At 40.7% G+C, this 19100-nt stretch overlaps 1 protein-coding gene and 2 pseudogenes across 2 annotated transcripts in view; all 3 read left to right on the forward strand.

Moving 5' to 3' along the window:
• Positions 1 to 19100, forward strand: part of LOC130986455 (wall-associated receptor kinase-like 6) — a 49972-nt gene that overhangs the window by 9355 nt on the left and 21517 nt on the right. The window lies entirely within an intron of this gene.
• Positions 2207 to 5246, forward strand: LOC130986470 (wall-associated receptor kinase-like 22; annotated as a pseudogene).
• LOC130986458 (wall-associated receptor kinase-like 2) lies at positions 15864 to 18233 on the forward strand (annotated as a pseudogene).

The raw sequence follows: 19100 nt of genomic DNA on the forward strand, positions 1-19100 counted from the left end.
GTGGTACCTCGACACCGGTGCTAGCAATCACATGTGCGGGAAGAGAAACATGTTCGTGGAGCTCGATGAATCGGTAAGCGGCAATGTCTCCTTTGGTGATGAATCTAAAGTCCCAGTTAAAGGAAAAGGGAAAATTTTAATTCGCTTGAAGAATGGAAATCATGAATTTATTTCCAACGTTTATTACGTGCCCAATATGAAAAATAATATCTTGAGTTTGGGACAACTCTTAGAGAAAGGTTATGATATTCACATGAGAGATTATAACCTTTCAATAAGAGATGACAAAAATAATCTTATTGCCAAGGTGCCAATGTCTAAAAATAGAATGTTCTTATTGAATATTCGAAATGACGTGGCAAAATGCCTGAAAGCGTGTTACCAAGATAAGTCTTGGTTGTGGCATCTTCGGTTTGGGCACTTGAACTTTGGTGGATTGGAGTTGTTGTCAAAGAAGGAGATGGTGAGAGGACTACCATCCATCAAGCATCCCGATCAACTCTGCGAAGATTGTCTACTCGGGAAGCAGTTCAGAAAGCCATTCCCAAAGGAGTCAAGCTCAAGAGCTCAAAAGCCACTGGAGTTGATTCATGCTGATGTGTGTGGGCCAATAAATCCAAGCTCCCTGGGTAAAAATAATTATTTTCTGCTATTCATTGATGATTTTTCTAGAAAAACGTGGGTATATTTCTTAAAGCAGAAGTCAGAAGTATTTGATGCATTCAAGAAATTCAAAGTTGCCGTCGAGAAGGAGAGCGGACGACAAATCAAGGCCCTGAGGTCCGATCGAGGTGGAGAATTCACATCAAGGGAGTTTCTAGAATTTTGCGAAGCAAATGGAATTCGACGGCCCCTGACAGTTCCGAGATCCCCCCAACAAAATGGAGTGACAGAAAGAAAAAATAGAACAATCATGGAGATGGCGAGGAGCATGCTAAAGACGAAGAATCTGCCTAAAGAGTTTTGGGCCGAAGTAGTGGCGTGCGCGGTGTACCTATCCAACCGATCGCCGACAAGGAGCGTGTGGGGAATGACTCCACAAGAAGCCTGGAGCGGGAGAAAGCCAGGAATTTCCCACCTAAAGGTATTTGGGAGCAAAGCCTACGTGCATGTACCAGATGAGAGAAGGAAGAAGCTCGACGATAAAAGCGAAGCATTCATCTTTATCGGGTACGATTCTAACTCTAAAGGCTATAAGTTATATAATCCAAATACTAAGAAAACAGTGATAAGTCGAGACGTGGAGTTCGACGAAGAAGGAGTCTGGGATTTCAGCTCCAACAGTGACTTCACCTACATCCCACAGTTAGAAGAACAAAGAGCAGAAGAGCAAGTTGGAGAAGTCCAACAAGAGCCAGTAACTCAGCCAACTTCACCAGTGCCAGTCATTGAAGACTCGCCACCATCTTTCTTAAATGAAAGAGCCACACCACGAGCAAGGAATTTGGATGAGATATATGAAGACACTGAAAGGTTAGAAGATCTCACCTTATTCTGCTTATCTGCTTATTATGAACCTGTTAGTTTTGAAAAAGCAGCAAAAAGTGAAAATTGGCAAGTCGTAAGGGATGACGAGATCAAATCCATAAAGAAGAATGATACGTGGGAGCTCGTGACACTACCGGAAAGGCACAAGGCTATTGGAGTCAAGTGGGTGCATAAGGTTAAAAAGAATTTCAAAGGTGAAGTTGAAAAATATAAAGGAAGGCTCGTCGGGAAAGGATTTCGCCAAGTTCGGAGTTTTGCTCAGAATGACAAATCAAGTTTAAGGGGGAGTGTTGGAATATAAACTTGATTTGTATAGATATTTTGTAAAGATTATTCTAGATTAGTTGAGAATGAGATAGAGAAAAGAGAAAGATCTAGAATAATTAAGAATGAGTTATAATTAAGAAGAAATAGCTAAAACTAGATCATTCTAGAGTGTATAGAAAATTCTAGAGAAGTGTTAGGAAAACAATATGTGAGAGAACTCTAGAATCATCTAGCTACTACCATGTACCACTATAAATATGTAACCATGTTTTGGGATTGAAAAGAAAGTGAGAAGGAAGTGAATTAAAGAAAGATTGTGTTAGCAAACTCCAATCCTCCCACTCAAATTCCTAAGCACACACACGTCCACAACCAATTTCTCCAAATTTCCTCCTACCAATTAAATAAATTCTCCATTATATATACTTATATTCCAACAGATTACTCTATTAATCGAGTCTTTTTCAGTCCTGAGTTTACTTCAAAGTCTTTCCGTCTCTTTTGTGCCATTTCCCAAGTCTTTCTATTATATAAAGTAAACGAGCCCATGTAACACGGTAACAGAGTAGACACATTCAGTAAGAATAAGAGCTACCATTCGACCATTCATTCATTACTATTTTATATTCACGATCTCTAGCTCTCACCCTCTCTCCCTCTCTCCCTCTCTAGAAATATAAGCTTACATAAGTTATTCGGTTGGTATTCCGGATAAGGTCTTAAGCCCAACTTCGTGTCTGGAAGATACAACTATTGAACCACGAAAGAAGGTATGAATACATACTTGGATACGACTATGATTATTGACACAACAATTAATATACTTATTTGACAGATTGATGCTCTAACCATGTTATCTCTTTATTTGTGCTGTTTTATTTTTTCCTCAATTCCAATTAAAATTTTGATATAATAAAATATATTTTTTTTCCTATCATGGTTAGCTTCTTCGTGCATGATCATACTGGATTAAACTTAAATAAGAGTTTAGGGTAATCTGGATGATTTCTTCTTTCTCCTAACTCTTTGTTTTTGGCCCTTTGTTTACTGCATAATGATACTTTAAATTTGATTATGTAGGAAATATGTACTTGATAGTTTTTCATATATGAATCAAACTTTCCTCGATCTATATATAATTGGATCAACACATGTTAACAGCAATGAGGCTAGCCTCGATAATCCGAGTCTTTTCAGCCATATGCTTTGCCATAACGTCAGCTCTTGTAGTATCTTTTTCGAAGACTAATTGTCAAGAAAAGTGTGGAAAAGTAACCATTCCCTATCCTTTTGGAATTGGTTCCAAATGCAGTGCAAATCCCTTTTTCACTGTCATCTGTCAAAATTCAACAATTCCTCCAAGGCCGTTCTTGAGCAGCATCAATTTGGAGATATTAAATATTTCTTTGTATGGTGTAGTGATAGTAAATCTGCCTGTATCGCCTATGAACTGCTCTGATGAGCCGAGAATAGAATCTCTGCCTATATCACTCAAGGGAAGTCCCTTCACCATCTCAGCACACTACAACTCGTTGGTTGTAATGGGCTGCAAGAATTTGGTGTTGACAACAGTTGGAGGATGCACTGCCACCTGCAATGCTAATTCCACAAGCACCAGCTGCAATGGCTCTAACTGTTGTCAGACATCAATTCCAAGACGACTCCAACAGCTTCACTATACTTACCAAAGCATTCAACCAAGCAATAGTAGCTTTTGTGGGTATGTTTTTCCTGTTAAGAAGAAATGGTTGCATAATAAGGATTACAAAATGTATAAAGGCCTTGTGAGTGATCTGTCGAATCCATTTGATACAGAATTTGGATTTGTGCCTCTGGTACTTGAGTGGGAATTCGGTATTGACCAAGATTTTTCTAACACTTTTTGCAGAAGCCCTGATGAATTTGTCTATGTTAACAGATATCCAGTAGATGAATTATATTTTTTACGCATCTCCTGATATCTGCAAACCTTTGTTAGATCATTCATTATATTATGCTAGTATATCGAGTTATATGTCATCGACCAGATACTGTAGATGCTTCTATCCAGATGAAGGAAATCCATATATTGGATGTAGTAAAATTGATACCGGTGAAACATCATCTGGGTACTTTGAAGATGACATTAATGATGGATTCATCAAAAAAGCATCCATTGTTATTGGCAGTGTAGTTGGAGGGCTGATTTTGCTCACTGCGGCTTGGAAGTCCGGAAAAGCTATTAAAGAAACCTTTAAGGCTCTCATGGCCAGCCGCAAGTACATGTTTTATAAGCGAAATGGGGGCATTTTGTTGGAGCAACAGTTGAGAATGGCATTGAGAAAACCAGATTGTTTAGTTCTGTTGACTTGGCTAAAGCTACCGATGACTATAATGAGAATCGAATAGTTGGTCGTGGTGGTGAAGGCGTCGTCTACAAAGGAATGCTGGAAGATGGAAGAATTGTGGCAGTGAAGAAATCGGAGAGGGTGAACCAAGGCGATGTGGAATCCTTCATTAATGAGGTTGTGATTGTATCACAAATAAACCATAGGAATGTGGTGAAGTTGTTGGGGTGTTGTTTGGAAAGTGAAGTTCCTCGTCTTGTCTACGAGTTCATCCCCAATGGCACACTTTTCTCTCACATCCATCATCCACACCAGGACTTCCCATTATTTTGGGAAATGCGGGTCAAAATTGCCAAACAAGTAGCCGGAGCACTTGCCTACTTGCACTCTTCTGCATGTGTTCCCATTTATCACCGTGATATCAAGTCGACAAACATACTCTTGGATGAAAAATATCACGCGAAAATATCAGATTTTGGGACATCAAGATCAATCTCTATTGATCAAACTCATGTGACCACACGAGTAGTAGGCACCTTTGGTTACTTGGATCCAGAGTACTTCCAATCGAATCAGTTCACAGAAAAGAGCGATGTATATAGCTTTGGAGTGGTGCTGGTGGAGCTTCTAACGGGAGAGAAAGCAATATCTGCAGCTAGAGTTGAAGAAGGAAGGGGTCTGGCCATGCACTTCTTGCATTCAATGGAGGAAAATCAACTATATGATATTGTTGATGCAAGGGTGCTCAAAGAGGGTAAAAAGGAAGAAATCGAGGCTATGGGAGAGATTGCTAGAAAATGTCTGCATTTGAATGGTAAAGGCAGGCCAACAATGAAGGAAGTTGCACGTGACTTGGAGGCCATTCAAGTAGAGAAACAAGAATCAGATTTACCAGAAAACCAGATGGAAAACAATTCTGTTGGGTCTGATAGCTTCTCTTCCATCTCAGAAATTATTGAGCTTCCGATGTCTAATGATGAGTCTTGAAGACTGTTGTTTCCATTTCTCCATCTGCAGCAGAGCAAGTAAACCAATAAGTTTCTTTATCATCCACGTATTTCGCTTTGGTTGTAATGTTTATTTTTCAAATGTTATTGTTGATTATTATTAGATAGAATTAAGAGTTTTATAATGCTTTGTTTGCTGAAAATTTTCTCATTTGTATTGAGTTGAAATTAGGCTCTATCTGTTCATGAATGAATATTGTGTTGAACTATGATTGATGCAAATTCAACTAAAACACCAACCAGTGGTACTTCAAAATACAAATTAAATTAACTTGTCCCCAGGGGACACCAAGCAGTGCCAACTTCTATCTGCGAACGGTGAAATCTAGGGTTCAAACCATAATATTTATCCTAATTTAAAATATATATTAATTAATTACATTATATTATCCAAAACTTATTTAATATATATCTGAAAGTCTTTTTGGAATCTTGAAAAAGATAAATATCTTATAAAACCTATTTACTTTATTAGATAAATGAATATAACAATAACTAACTATTATATAAATAAATAAGCTAGGTATCACATATTAACTAAATTGTATATATAATGTTATCATACATTGAAATACGTGTGTTTAAAAATTATAAATTAATAATTTTGGGACCTAGAATTTTTATCTAAAAATTATTTATTTAATAATTTATCAATAAATTAATAACTTTTTAATTAATTTATAACATGTAAGGACAAATGAGAGACAATATTTGAATTAAATAAATGCATGTATCTATCAATTAATTGTGACTGATATTACTGAAGATTCTAAGGCTGGCCAATTTCAAGATGATTCAACAAATAGCTTCATATTTTAACAAGTTACATAGTATTCATAATTATAATATTTTAATAATTATTAATTTATAATATTAACATGACCTATATCTTTATAAAGAGACTCTCTAAAAAATTATTATTTTATTAAAGTTGATGATTTTTTGAATTAACCAAGTTAAGAACTTGAGTAAAAAAAAATATTAGTTAATAGGCTTTATTAATTTATTAAGTATCATTTTAAGTAATTTTGGACTGGGAGATGACGAAAACCCTAGCTAATACCGTTTCCGAAAAACCCTAGTTTCTGCGCCGCCTTTGCTTTCGCCGGCGATGGATTCCGGCGGCCCTCACCGTGTTCCAGATAGGGGTGGGCTCAATCTTCCACCGGTCTCCTCCAATTTTGATGGCAACATAAGCTCTCCTGGTTCTGGGGCTGCTAATATTACGAAGCCGACGTCGTCTGTAACTAATTCTTTTGGGAAGATGGTGGAGCATCATGTTGGATTTGTATACTGAAAGCAAGAACTTTATGCTTGTATACAATGATTCCTGTTATTCACTATTCTTATCTCCTATCTGATTGTGTTCATGATTGCATATGTATGTTCTTTATCTCTGTATAAGTAGATTATATGGTGTGTTGTAGATCACAGAAGACCATATAATTGGAATAACCTTAAGAGATATAATATGATCACAGCCGAAATAACTCTAGGACAAGTTATTGGTTTAGGCTGCAGTATAGATGGAAGTAGTTTGTCTTGGCTACTTGTCTATACTGGTACGTCATTACGTATTGATAGGACCACAGTTTGAGATGTATTCTTCTATCTGACTTAAGTGAAGAATCAAGATCTCGGTGACTTATAAATCTTAATACTAATAAGTATTCAGATATATATGTTAACTCGTATATCACTTTGACTTACTATGGGCGAGAGTTAAATGCTAACTCGAGTACTCTGTATCTTGGGTGATAGCGGTTAATATATGATATTTGATTATCTGTATTAGTACCCGTATCCGGTATAGGATAATGACATCCCCTTAAGGAGCTCAATAAGGTTTATTACGCTAAACCCTGCAGGTTGATTAAGTTCAGGCGTAATAATAAAGTTTGAGTGGTACTGCTTAAGGAATTATTAAGAGATTAATTAATTTAAGCTGTCAGAGCTCTAATTAATTAATGGATGTCGGACATTTTAAATACGGAGATTTAATAAGTCTAAATACAAGCCCCGACTCATCACCGGCAATAAAGGGGTAAGTCAGTATCGGTTCTCTAGTGGAATGAACTGATATTTATAAATTAATTATGGTCTGGGCTGACCATAGATAAATTAATTTATTTGAGGCTCATCTTTATTCCTTGTATCTGGTCCCTGGGCTGGCCCAATGTCTCCTAGCCCAAGTAGGGCAGAAATCGTCCCTCACAAGAAAAGGAGCGCCCCATACGTATTTAATTATCTATTAAATACAGCTGTCAGCTCTCAGGAAAATACACTGATAAAATTAGGGTTTTTGAGAGCAGAGGGGGCGCAGGAAACGTGAGAGGCATTCTGTCTTGGGAATTTCCATAGCTCGTTGTCCATCCAACGTTGGAAATTGAGCGGGATACAGTCGAGAAGATCAGAGCTGGAGTCTGAATCATTCGACGCGATCATCAACCATCTGTGCATCCGATTCTCAAGTAAGTTTTCCTAACACCTGTGTGCAGCTGTTAAATTCATAGGAGCATGTTAGGAATTAATCGTTGTATGATGAATTAATAATAATCCAAGAAACGATCATCGGGCAATCGAGTATTAATTCAACTTAATATTCCTTCACATCAGATAGCCCCTACTAAGCCGTCAGGTAGGCTTGAGAACCAGATTCGTAACATGGAAAATCAAGGGTTAATGGGGCAGAAGTCCTCGACGGAGGAGGCATGTTCTGATGATCTGCATGACACCAACGTCATGGCGATGCCGAAGGCTTCTTATGCTGATAAGGTCGCTCCTAGGCCTGCGCGCAAACCGGATATTCCTCTCCACATATTCCATGCCTTGAAAGCTGTCAAACATGGGGAGTCGGCGTCGATCGCTATCCCTCGTGATCTTTACATGCAACAGGTATCCAACTTCAAATTTTCTCTTATTGGTAGGCACCTGCTTAATAAGGGAGACAAGCCTCGAACTTCTCTGGAACTCAAGGCTGAATTGCAAAGAATCTGGAAGCCGAAAGAGCCGTGGACCCTTATGCCTATGGGTAAAGGTTTCTACACTATCAAATTTCAGACGAACGAGGATAAAATTCTAGCCATGAATAGATCGGTCTGGGATCTTGCTTCGGGGCAGTTGCTGATTCGGGAGTGGGTGCGGAATTTTAATCCTTATAAAGCGTCTTCTTCGTTCGCCCAGATTTGGGTTCGAATATACTACTTACCGGTTGAGTATTGGCATCCGGAAATTATTGCGGGAATCGCTGGAATTTTGGGCCAGCCTCTCCGAACTGATGCTGCTTCTTTAAGCGGTGAGGTTGGTCACTTTGTGCGTGTGTTGGTTGAAATGGATTTATCGCAACATATTCCAGAAACGTTGATTGTGGACGGTGGTGACTGCTCCTTTTCGGTGGAGTTCAGTTTTGAAAACTTTCCGTTGTTTTGTCCTCGTTGCAAAATGGTGGGACATTCTGTTGATAAATGCCGTAAAGTTTTGAAGGGGAGTTCTGGTAATAAAGCTCCAAATCAGCTGATGGAAAATAAGGAACAGAAGCTTCCTGACAAGAAACAATCTCTTGCTAATAAGGATTGGCAAATTGTTAGTGGTAGACGGTCTCAAAACTCGTTTCAGGTGTTAGAGTCTGTTGAACAATCTGAACATTTGCCTGGCCCGGATATGTTGGACAAATTTACTCGGCCAGTGTCGGAGAACAAGCCGCAGAATGCTACGTTTCGCAATGACTCTGAGATTGGTTTGACTGAAGAAGCTTGCAGGGAAGGTGTGGTGGAGGATGTTGATTCGGATGAGGAAGAAATTGCCCATGCGCCAGCCGATAACGTGATTGTGGATGTGGATGAGAGACCTTTAACTGGGCAACAACAGCAATGCAGTCCGACACGCCAGGTGGTTGGGGACAGTCCGGAGACTGCTAGACAGCCACAGCCGGATTCGAGCATGCTGCGCTCATCCTCGGCTGAGCAGCAACCGCAGACTAGTGACCTTATTCCTGAGCTTGAGCAGCAGATTGAGCAAGACCGGAATCTGAATTTGAATGCTGAACACGCACACCAAGTGTTCGATGGAAGGTTGAAGGCTGATTCTGGGCAGATTGGTTCACCGGTGTTGAATAGGTAGCATTCGTTGGGAGGTGCGAGATCGGAGCAGACGATGGTTCACTCGGAGGGACAGCAGGACTCCGCTGGAAGACAGATGTTGCTGGGATCCGATGGAGTGCCGATGATTAAGCCTACGACAGCGGAGGTTAGTGCTAAAAAGGTGGCGGCCTTGGAGAATCAAGTAAAAACTGACCGCTTGCACAAAACTTTGGGGCAGACTAGCACCGAAACCACGGGGAAACGAGGTCGTGGAAGACCTCCGAAGCATGAGCAGGTTCAGGTGGCGCGAAATCATAACATTTCGCTGAAACAACAGGAAGAAAGTATCAAGCAGCGACTTAGGAAGTCGGCGGAATCGGGGCACAAGCCAAATCCTTATGTGGTTGATCGCAGCAATCGCGAGAGTTTGCGGGTGATGGATTCTGTTGCTAATAAATGTTGGGCGGACGAAGTGGAACTGGCTGAGAACCAGTCCATGCACTCTTCCACGTTTTGATGAATATGCTCGTTTGGAACGTCCGTGGTCTTACGGACGAGTCTAAGCGTTTGATGAAGGAGTATTGTCATTCTTTTGCTCCTATAGTGCTGGGTATTATTGAGCCGAAATCTAAATTTCAGAAAGTCCAGCAGAATTTTTGGTTATCTTTGAATATGGTTCCTTGTCACCAAAATTGCAGGCTTCCTCGTCGTTCTAATATTTGGTTTCTGACGCACCCTTCGGTCCAGACTAGCGTTGTCTTATCTTCTTCTCAAGCTGTGGTGGTGGACTGTTATTGGCAGAACCGTAATTTTCGTGTGGCCGTCGTTCATGGTTCGAATGATGCTGGAGAGCGTCGTTTTTTGTGGGCTGATTTAATCTCGATTATTACCAGGAATACGGTGTTTATTGGGGATTTTAATGCGGTGAAAGGTGCTAATGAGAGAATTAGTTCGGTTAGTCCGTCCAGACGCGCTTGTCAGGATTTCTGTGATTTCATTGAAAATTCTGGTTTTGGTGAGCCCACTACTTCTGGTCTGCACTTCACTTGGTCGGGTCGTCGGTTTTTGCCTAGGCATGTGGAATCGGTGCTTGATAGAGCTTTGATTTCTGATGGGTTTGCGGATATGTGGGATTCCATTAACTCTCATGCTCTTCCTAGGATTTCTTCTGATCACTCTCCGTTGGTTTTACAATGTAAGCTTGCCATGCCTACTGGTAAGCGTCATTTCAAGTTTCTAAATATGTGGGTTCTCCACCCGGAGTTTCAAAACATGGTTGCTGCGTCGTGGAATGATCATGTTGATGCTCATTGCCCTATTTTTTGGGTTATGTTTAAACTGCGCCGTCTTCGTGGGGTGATTCGATCTTGGAATAAGACGGTTTTTGGCAACGTCGACACTGCTATTCAGGATAATCAGCAGGATCTTTTAGATATTCAAGCTCATATTGCTGAGTCGGGATATACGGACGATTTGTTTGATGAGGAGGTGTCGGCTCAGGCTAAGATTAATGTGCTCCTTTCTAGAAAGAATAGTATGCTTCAGCAGAAAAGTCATTTGAATTGGCTTGTTGATGGGGATCGAAACACGACTTTTTTTCATAATATGATTAAGTTCCGAAATCGAGGGTTTTCGATTGGCCACCTGAAAATTGATGGGGTGGTTGTGCATGATCCGGCGGTTATTGAGGCGCATGTTACGGATTTTTTCTCGTCTTTGTTCACTGAAGATAGACAGACTACGGTCGATCTAGCTGAGTTGGAGGCGAATATTGATCCTTGGGTTTCTGAACTGCAGAACAACCATCTCACGAGTATCCCCCTTGAGGATGAGATTTCTGCTTCGGTTTTCAGTATGGATGCTAACAGTTCTCCGGGTCCGGACGGTTTTTCTGGTTGCTTCTTTCAGAGCTGCTGGTCGACGATTAAAGTGGATATTATTGCTGCGGTTAGAGCTTTCTTTTTGAATTCCTACCTTCCGGCTGGTTGCAATGCGAGTACTTTGATTTTGATTCCTAAAAAAGATGCTGTGGAGACGGTGGCTGACCTTCGGCCTATTATCTTGTCCAATTTCTTTTTCAAAATTATTTCAAAGATTTTGGCGACTCGTCTCAGTTTGGTGGCTGCGGAGGGGGTCTCTCAGAACCAGTTCGGGTTCATCAAAGGCAGATCAATTCATGATTGTATTGTGCTGGGTTCTGAGGGTTTTAATTGTATGAATAGATCGGGTCGTGGCTCGAACATTGCTTGCAAGGTGGATATTCGCAAAGCTTTTGATACGATGAGTTGGGAGTTTATTTTGCAGGTTCTTCGTGCTAATAACTTCCATGAGAATTTTATTAGCTGGATTTCTATTATCTTCACTTCGGCTAGAATTTCTATTCTGTATAATGGGAATCTTAGCGGATACTTTGCTTGCTCGCGGGGTGTTAGACAAGGGGATCCTTTATCCCCCATTCTGTTTGGCATTGCGGAAGATGTTCTCAGTCATCTCTTCATCAATTGTGTGAATTCTCGTCATCTTCAGCCGATGAGCTTCAGTAGGGTGAGGAACTTCCCTACTCACTTGCTTTATGCGGATGATATCCTTATTTTCTGTAAGGCTTCTCAGAAGAATGCGCGTAAAATCAAGGAGATTTTGGATTACTATGGGCGTTTGTCTGGTCAAGTTTGCAGTGTCGAGAAGTCTCATGTCTTCTTTGGTTCGGGGGTTGCTGCTGTCATGCGTCGTAATATTACCCGGGAGTTGGGGTTTGCTGTGGGATGCCTTCCTGTTATTTATCTGGGTGTTCCAATCTTTACAGGTTGCTCTCGTTCTTCTTATTTTACCGGCATTTTTGACAGAATTGTTCAGAAGTTCTCTCGCTGGAAAGGGTTGCACCTCTCTATCGCTGGAAGGCTCTGTCTGATTCGTTCGGTTATTCAGAGTTCTGTTATCCATTCGATGATGGTTTATCGGTGGCCAAAATCTCTTCTCCACAGCTTAGATAAAAAGTGCCAGAATTTCTTATGGACTGGCAGGATCGACCAACGGCCTTCCTGTCCTGTTGGCTGGTCTCGGGTTTGTGCTATTCGCCAGGAGGGTGGTTTGGGGCTAAGAGCTTTCGGTCTCATGAACAAGAGCTTTATGATGAAGCTGGCCTGGAAGTGTATTAAAGGGACTGACTTCGCGTATTCCATTCTTCGCACGAGGTACCTGACTAGTTTTGGTCATGCTAAGTCGTCGCTGCTTTCTTCGCCGATATGGACTAGTATTCGTGAGAACGTGAGTGAGTTGGTGGAGAACTCTTATTCCTTTATTGGGGATGGCTCTTCAACTTATTTCTGGCTTGATGATTGGCTTGGTTATAAGTTGGTGGATAAGCTTCAGGTTCCGTACTTCATGCATGAGTTTCTCCATCAATCAGTGGCGGATTATTATTTTGAGGGAGTCTGGCATTTCTCTGAGGATTTCTTTGTTCAGTTTCCTGACACGGTCTGTGATATTTTACTTTTGCCTATTGGGGAGAGTGAGGACTTGAGGTTTTGGAAGCATTCTGTTAGAGGTGATGTTACGGCTGCTCTGGCCTATTCTCATGCTTGCCATAGCTTTCCCAAAGTCCGTTGGGGAGATTGGATTTGGGAGAATTATATTCCTGTGAGGCGCTCGATCGTTTGTTGGCGTATTATTCAGAACCGTTTGCCGACTCTGGATGTTCTCATTCGTCAGGGAATCTTGGGGCCCAATCGGTGTTCTATATGCGGTGCTGCGGAGGAGACTATATCTCACTTGTTTTGGGAGTGCTCGGTTGTGCGACCGATCTGGAGGGATTTTCTTGGTTGGTTTCATCAGGATGATTTTGGGCATTGCCCGGATATTCATAGCTTCCTTGTTTCGGCTTGGAATGCTAAGTTCAGTTCTCAGGTGAATTCCTTTTGGAAGTTGGGTGTTCTTTCGCTTCTTTGGCGTATCTGGGAGGGGAGGAATCGAGTTGTTTTCAATGATGATAGCTTCGATCCAAGGGCTGTGATGAGCTTTGTTAAAGTGGCGTTTAAGGAGCTTGATGCGTCTTCGTTTAAAATCGGTTCGGTTTCTAATTCTTGGCAGGATTATTTGATCACCCGTAGTATTGGTGTTGTTTCTCGTGCGTCTCCGCCTCCGTTAATGATTGAGGTGTATTGGTGGCCTCCTGCGGGCCAGTGGATCAAGGTCAATACTGATGGTTCGGCTTCGGGTGCGCCGGGTGATATTGCAGCTGGTGGGGTTTTTCGGGATAAGTTTGGTTGGGTTCGTGGTTGCTTCCACATGAAATGTGGTCGTGGTTATGCGTTCGAGGCTGAATTATATGTTGTTATTGCTGCGATTGCGATTGCTTATGCTCGGGGTTGGATGTTTCTTTGGATTGAGGCGGATTCGATGTACGTGGTGAATTTGTTAAGCTCTCGTGCCCGGGATGTTCCTTGGAGATTTGTGACGTCTTGGAATCGCACGCTGCATATTCTTACGAATATGCAGATGATGGTTTCTCATATTTACCGGGAAGGTAATACTGCGGCTGATATTATGGCTAATCCTGATAGGTCGGAAGGATGGTGGCCACATGCGATTGATGATGTCAAGAAGGCCGTTGCTTTGGATATGGCCACTCACAGTTTTGTTCGTGTTCGTGGTTGATGGCTGTGTGGGTTGGTTAGGGCGTTTCCTAGCCTTTTTACAGTTGCTGGGTATGCTCGGCGCTGGGGTTTGGGGAGTCGGGTCCTATTGGTTGCTCCGCGATGGCGGCTGGCTGTCGGCGTTGAGAGTTTGGAGGTGTGGTTTTCTCTGCACGCTTCGTTTGTTTTTTGGCTTTTTACTGCTCTTTTTTGGGTTGGTTGTGGTTTTTGGTCGTTTGTTTTTCTTTGGTTGTAGTGCTTGTTTTGGGGTTGCTGAGCCGGACTGCCTAGGGACGATGGTTCGGCCGGAGTTTCTGAGGCAGTCCTTCCCGCTCTTCAACTCCTCTGGGTCGTTTTTATTGTTGGTTTTAGACGAGTACTCTTTTTCCTCCTTAGAGGTTTTCCCTTGCGGGTTTTCTCTATGAAGGTTTTAATGAGGCTCGGCCCTTAGTCTGCTTCCTTTTGTGCTTTCAAGGGTTCCTTTTAGGCTTTTTTTCTCTTTCTCTTTTTTAATAAAACCTTATTTTAATTATTAAGTATCATTTTAAATAGGGTAAATATCATGAAAATCCGTGAAGTATACCCACTTTATCAAAAATACCCTGAAACTTTCAAAATGTTCTCTAAACCCTCAAACTATGAGTTTTTTTTATCAAATATATCTCGCATCTATTTTTCGGTCACCAAATACGTGATGTGGCTTGTCGAATGCCACAATGTAATTTATATTCTATTTTTTAAAAATGCAATGGCGAAAACGACGTCGTTTCATACCATATCATTTAAAAAAAATTCACTCTAAAATTTAAAACTCACTCCTATCGTGTTTGAAATTCACGCTAATAACCTAGAATTAGGGATAAATACGGTAGAATATGGTATGAAACGAAGTTTTTTTTTCATGTCATTTAAAAAAATAGAATATAAATTACATTGTGGCATCCGGCGAGCCACATCACGTTTCTGATAACCGAAAAATAGATGCAGAACATATTTGATAAAAACCTGATAATTTGAGGGTTTAAAAAATATTTCAAAAGTTTCAGGGTATTTTTGATAAAGTGGGTATAGTTCAGGGGTTTTCATGATATTTACCCTTTTAAATAAGGTTTATTATAGTTATCGAATCTAATAGATAAAATTATCAATTGAAAAATTAAATACTCCCTATGTCCCAATAAAAATGACATGTATTTCATTTTGGGTCGTCCCATTGACACATTTTCGTAAATGGAAAAAAATTTAACCCTTAAAAAAGGCGTAGGTCCTACCATTTTTAACCAATTTACACATTTTTCTTAATTTTCGTGGCGAAAAGTTATGAGTCATTTATAAGGAAACGGAAGGAGTATAATAAATATTACATCTATTTTTTTGTTTTATCTAATAAATTAATATTGACTATACATATAATGTAAGCTCTTTTTATTAGTTGATCTCAAAAACCCCTTAAAAATATGGGAATATGCATGTTTGTCAGTTTCGCAAAGAACGCATATTTGACAGATTACATAAAAGGTCGAGCAATATTGACATCAATAAATGAGCGAGTAGATAAGCCAAATGATAAATTGGTAGATATCCATGTTTTGCATCTAAGTCTTTAGGGACCACCTCAGTTGACTTGGGTCAACTGTTCCTCTCATTAATGACAGTTTTTCCAAGTCTTCTTCAACACCTCGCGCGGGCAGTTACAGAATAGTTGAAATAAGAACATATATCCAAAAAAATATTATATGCTCAACATTTATCTCAAAGTTTTGAAACTGTAATTAAGCTTAATCATCCATCATAATCGAATTATTCAGCAAGCATTCGTGAAAGTCTATCTCCCAGGCTCGCTGATAAAACTACGAAAGGAAGGTACACCGAGTTACAAGCAATAAAAATTGTTGCACCAATTAGTTGAATATGAGATCAAATAGCTCTTAAAGTAGTTATATTTTTCTACGATTTGTGCTTCATACATCTGTTACCAGTTGCAAATACTTGTCAATTACAAGTCTATAATCACTACTCAATGTGATTCTGTTTCGTATAATTTTGTGCAGTGTTGGTGTTAATTGGTGTTAATTGGCTGATCTTCAGACAATCGGCCAAAAAGAAGAAATTAATAATGAGGTTGCGCAACTTATTAGTTTATATGTTTCCCTTGCTAAACTTGTGCATAACTACTACTCTAGCAATATCTTTATCGAAGCCTGGCTGTCAAGAAAAATGTGGAAATGTCACCATTCCCTACCCTTTTGGGATTGGCCTCGAATGCAGTCAAGATTCGTGGTACAACATTGTCTGCCAAAACTCTACTTCCCCACTGTTGAGCAGCATCAACATGCGAGTGCTAAATATATCACTGTATGGTACGGTCATAGTAAAGCAGCACGTGTCGCCTATGAGCTGCACTGATACGCCAAAGACGCAATCTCTCCTTGCGTCACTCCAGGGAAGCCCGTTCACCCTCTCAACGCACTACAACACGCTGCTTATATTAGGCTGCAAGAATTCAGTCTGGTTGCTTGGTAATCAAACATCAAAAGGAGTATGCACCGGAGACCAGCTGTAGTGGCATCAATTGCTGCCAGACGACAATCCCACAAGGAACCCAAGAGCTCAGCTACACTTACCAAAGCAAGAAAGCTGGCAACCACAGCTATTGTGGATATACTCTCCCCGTTGATGCCAACTGGTTGCAAAATGACTACAAAACGTACAAGGGACTTGTGAGTAATCTCTCAAATGCATTTGATCAAGAATTTGTATCTGCGCCATTGGTGATTGACTGGGAACCTCAAAATGATGGCTTCGGATATGCCAATTGCAGAAGTGCATCAGACAATAATTATGACCTTTCCAGCAATGACCTTTTCTGGTTTCCTTATTTTAGTGAAGATGAATATGCATCTTCAACAAGCTACTGCTACTGCCCCCATGGATTTGAAGGGAGCCCTTATCTACCTGAAGGATGCAGCGACATAGATGAATGCAGCAACGCAACGTTGAATTACTGCATGAGCTATGCTACCTGCATCAACATGCCAGGGTACTATAAGTGCGTGTTTCCGAAAAGCAACAAATATCGCGTGAAAATAGCACTAATCAGTATTGGCAGCGCAGTGGGGGCAGTGGCTCTGCTTCTTGGAGCGTGGAAGGGCGCCAAATTCTTTAGTAGGAGAATCTATCAAAACCGGAGGCAGAATTATTTCAAGAGAAATGGAGGTTTGCTGTTGGAGCAGCAGTTATCTTCTACTCAAAGTGGCTTGCAGAGAACAAAGGTGTTCTCTGCTCAAGAGCTGGCACGAGCCACCGATGATTACAACGAAAATCGAGTAATTGGTCGGGGAGGGCAAGGCACTGTCTACAAAGGAATGTTAACAGATGGAAGCATTGTGGCCATCAAGAAGTCCAAGAAGGTAGACGAACGTGACATCCAAGCCTTCATCAACGAAGTTGTCATTATGTCACAGATAAACCATCGGAATGTGGTTAAACTGTTGGGATGCTGTTTGGAGACTCAAGTTCCCCTCCTCGTCTACGAGTTCGTTCCCAACGGCACACTTTGCCAACACGTCCATGATCCGAGTGAGGGCTTCCCATTAACCTGGGAAATGCGGCTGCGAATTGCTAGAGAAGCAGCCGGAGCGCTTGCTTACTTGCACTCCGCTGCATCCACCCCTATCTACCACCGCGACATCAAGTCCACAAACATTCTCTTGGACGACAAATACAGGGCTAAAATCTCGGATTTTGGAACATCCAAGACACTTGATATCGACCAAACTCACCTCACTACACGAGTAGTAGGCACCTTCGGGTACTTGGATCCAGTGTATTTCCAATCGAATAAGTTCACAGAAAAGAGCGACGTATACAGTTTTGGCGTGGTAATGGTGGAGCTTCTAACTGGGGAGAAAGCGGTGTCATCCATTAGAGCTGAGATGGGGAGGAGTTTAGCCACGCACTTCTTGCACTCGATGGAGGGGGGTCAGCTATTGGAGATTCTCGATGCGAGAGTCCTCCAAGAGGGAGAGCAGGAAGAGGTTGTGGCAATGGCAGGAATCGCTAGAAGATGTCTCCATTTGGACGGTAGGCAGAGGCCGACGATGAAGGAAGTTGCAGTCGAGTTGGAAGGACTCAAGCAAACCTCAGCGTCTCCTCAAAATTACGAGTATGGCAGAGAGAGCCACTCCAATGAAATTGCTGACTCTGCTGATTTCTCCTCCATCTCAGCACGCTGAACACTTTCCTAATCAACTATTCTCGATTTATTGTGTTGAAATTAAGCTCTATTACATTGGACTGTGATTTTTATTGCTTGTTTAACCCCTTGAGTTTTGTCTTCATCAATGTTCTGTAAGTTCGAAAACCTTCAGGGGTCTATTTTGAATACTCAAAAAGTTTGTTTGTCGAATTGGAAATACTTCATCCGTCCACAAATTTTTTTTTTTTTTGTCTGTTTACAAAAAAAATTGTCACTTTCATTTCGTAACTAGGTTCACGTAATTCTACTCACATTTACTCCACTAAGAATTTCACTCACATTTTATTAAAATTCGTGTCGTCTATAATATAATAATTTTTTATGGAGGGAGGAAGTAACAAATACTTCATCCGTCCACCAAAAATAGTCCTTAAGGTAGATGACACGAGTTTTAATAAAATAGTTATTAAATAACACAATTTACTTAAAATTAAACTTCATTAATTTTAAAAATCCTAAAAATTACATTAAAAAAAAACTAAAGACATAATTTAAAATTACTTAATTAAAACCTAAAAATATAATTAAAAATTACATGATTAAAACCTATCTAGTCTCCACCTGTTGCTTCCTCCGGCATAGGAGCCGGCACCTTCTCTTTGAAGGTCATAGCCTTCCGCCGCCCTCCTTTCTTAGGCTTCGATGCGGAATGGGCGGCCGACATTTCCTCATCGCCGCTTGGACGAGGTTCCTCTTCCAAGTTGATACCCGCCAAATCGGAATGATAATCGTCTCCGTCGGAGAGGTCAGGAACCCAATTTGGATCGTACCAATTGGGATTGTGTGGATCCATTTTTTTTTTTTTGAGAGAATTTGATAGAGTGGATAGAAGAAAATTGGAGAAGATAGGAGAAGATGAAGAAGAAGAAGATAGGAGTGTTTAAAGAAAAGAGAAAGAAAAAAATAAAATAAAATAAAAAACAAAAAGGAAAAGGAACAACGGTCAAATGACCGAATTAAAAAAAAATTAATCGGCAACGGTCGTTTTTTTCAAAATTTCGATTTTTTTTAAATAGGCGCGTGCTCAGCACGCACGCTCTCCA

The sequence above is a fragment of the Salvia miltiorrhiza genome, chromosome 5, assembly GCF_028751815.1.
Source record: "Salvia miltiorrhiza cultivar Shanhuang (shh) chromosome 5, IMPLAD_Smil_shh, whole genome shotgun sequence".
NCBI classification, from domain to species: domain Eukaryota; kingdom Viridiplantae; phylum Streptophyta; class Magnoliopsida; order Lamiales; family Lamiaceae; genus Salvia; species Salvia miltiorrhiza.